Source organism: Penaeus monodon, chromosome 33 (genome assembly GCF_015228065.2).
Source record: "Penaeus monodon isolate SGIC_2016 chromosome 33, NSTDA_Pmon_1, whole genome shotgun sequence".
NCBI classification, from domain to species: domain Eukaryota; kingdom Metazoa; phylum Arthropoda; class Malacostraca; order Decapoda; family Penaeidae; genus Penaeus; species Penaeus monodon.
The window spans coordinates 8,617,672-8,620,191 of NC_051418.1; the positions used below are offsets into that span (position 1 = coordinate 8,617,672).

A 2,520-nucleotide genomic window follows, 5' to 3' on the forward strand; every position below is an offset into this window, starting at 1 on the left:
CGCTTGCTAGAGGGGGGGGGGTAGGGCGGCCTCCCCGCTCGTGTGTGTCGGCGCGGGGGAACACTTGTCATACGTGTATAAATAACTCACAAAAAGTGCGTTACAGAGGGGAAGGCCCGGCCGCCATGTGCGAGGTTTCGTAGAGGGATAGGAAGAGGTTAAATGGACGCCGTAAGACAAGGCCGGAGTGGGATATGGGAGGAGGGTTGCAGCAAGGGGCCCGGGATGGTGACGCTCCGCTCCGCCGGATCACACGCAGAGGGCAGCACCAGCGCCAGATTGGGTTTCAGCCAGAGCAGCAACGCGCGCGCCTCCGTTTGAATATTTCGCTTAAATCTCGTGCTTCTCGACAGCAGCTCTTTAGTGCCCATGGGTGCCCTTGGCGTACGAAATTAGGATCCATCGTAATGCAATCTCTTGAATGCTCCGTTCTCTCGGCGGATACCTTCGCGTGGAGGGCCCTGCGCCGGCCAAAGGTTAAGTTCACAAGTGTTCGATGCAGCAGATCTCCGTTTCCTCCCACTGGTGATGGCGTAACGTAGCGACTGCTGCTCCTCTCGGGCGCTCGGTAGCGCCGCGTGAGCTGCACTTCTCTTATCTAGCACTTTTTCCAGGAAACGCTTCCCAAAAGTGCGTAGCGTGCGATTCTCCCGGTATGCGGGGCACCACGCTTGCATCACTTCCCGTCAGCATGCGTCGCCTCTTATGCACTCCGCTTTTATTTTCTTTGCTGTTGTCGATACTGCCACTCCCCTCTAAGCTCTCGCTTTCGCCTGCGATTTATTGAACAACCGGTATTATCGATTTGCAATTTATTCGTCTGGTTATTAATTCATTCTCATTCGTTCCCGTAATATGTCGGTCCGCTTGCCTCCCCCCAGCCGCCGATTTCGCACCCCCTCCCCCCAGGCCCCGCGCGGCCCGCCAGCCGTTCGGCCGTTGGAGGGATTCTCACGGACATTTGTTATTCTGCCCCAGCCGTCCACCTCGCAGTCTCCGCCAGTTTTTAAAGTTCCACGAGCGGACCCCGAAAAGTCTACCGCGTCGCTCCGGATAATCGCATACCCCCATCCCGCCCGTTACCCCCCCCGTCCCGCGCCCTCCCCCTCAAGGTCATGGACCCCCCTCCCTCCCCGGCCTTGATCAGGATCTTTCCGTGCATAGAGTGGCAGGTAACAGGATGTCAGGATGTGCGTGCGTATTCCTGGGCTTATTCCGGTGCGAGGCCTACCGTGGCGTGGATGAAGTTGGGGATGGGGGGGGGGGGTGCGAGCGGGAACTTGCCTCCTTGGTGGGGACGGAGCGGGGGAGCCAAGGGGTAAATAGCGAAATTCCCAGGCTTGAAGCGACGAACTGTGAAGGTCCTCTCGTCATCCTCCTCTTTCATCACTCGCAGTCCCTACTCTCTCCCGCAGCCTCGTCCTCTTCCCACTTTAAGTCCTCTGTACTCCTCCTTCCTTTTCTTTTATGTCGGTTCCAATCCTCCTGCACCTCCACGCCGCCTTCCTGTCGGAGCGCCCACGGGCTGAGGGCTCCCCGGGGACCTTCCTGTGGGATGCTCCCGCTTTCATACTTCTCCCCGCCTCATTTCCAGCATCAAAGATCACACAAAATATGCAGTTTCGGCCTTAAAATGTTTACTGCTTCGGGTATTGTTACGCGAAGGGCGGCGGAGCTTCCCATTCTTTTTCGAGTCTGTTCTTTGTTGCGTTTCAAGCCCAAGATTGCGCGCGTCCATGGCGCTAAAATGGAGGCGCCGGAGCGAATGGTCTTAGAATGTAACTTTTCCTGGTCGGTATTGTCGGAGGAGGCAGGTTCGGAGCGAGAATGGGCGTGCGAGCGCCCGTACGCATTTTGCCCGCCGCCGGAGTGTAAATAGCCGGGGCGAGCGCGCACGTGGTGTTGCCGACGCCCTTAGCGTGACAGCATCGCCCCTTCTGTCTCTGCGCCACGTTTCCACCCCACACGCTGTCTCCCAACACTTCCACGCCCGTCTCCGCCCCAAAGAAGTGACGTCCACAGCCCTTAACGTACGCGTCAGCTCGTGGGAATGAACCCCAGCTTCCTCTTCCCTTTTCTCCTTTTTTCTCCTTCCAGCGCGCGCGAGAGAAATTAGATGCGATAATTACATGGAAACAGCCCCGCGAACCCCGATACACGGGACAGTGTGTTTCCTAACTCTTTCGTTGCTTCGGCTTTCCAATTTTTTCATACATTCTCTTAACGCATGTTGAGAGGGCGAAGCGAGGCGATATAAATCATAGGGTGACACGAGTCTCTTACTAAAGTCAAATGTAATCGCAGATTTATTTAACTGCTGCAACTTTCAGCCAGGTAAAGCTGTCACACGTGCGGGTTAAAGCATGCAAGGAAATTTATGTCAGTATAGGTGGAGATGAAAGCACTTTTCTTATTCTTGAAACTTGTTTTAGCCGGAAAGAATTTGTGATTACGATTGTGATGTCCTCGGAGGCAGCAGGTGCGAGTGTATCAGTGACCGTTTGTGTTCTGGAAAACCAA

General features: G+C 55.6%; 1 protein-coding gene across 1 annotated transcript in view; it reads left to right on the plus strand.

Annotated features, from left to right (window-relative positions):
- LOC119593979 (poly(rC)-binding protein 3-like) overlaps window positions 1-2,520 on the plus strand; it is a gene marked incomplete in the record, with an annotated part of 48,552 nt that overhangs the window by 909 nt on the left and 45,123 nt on the right.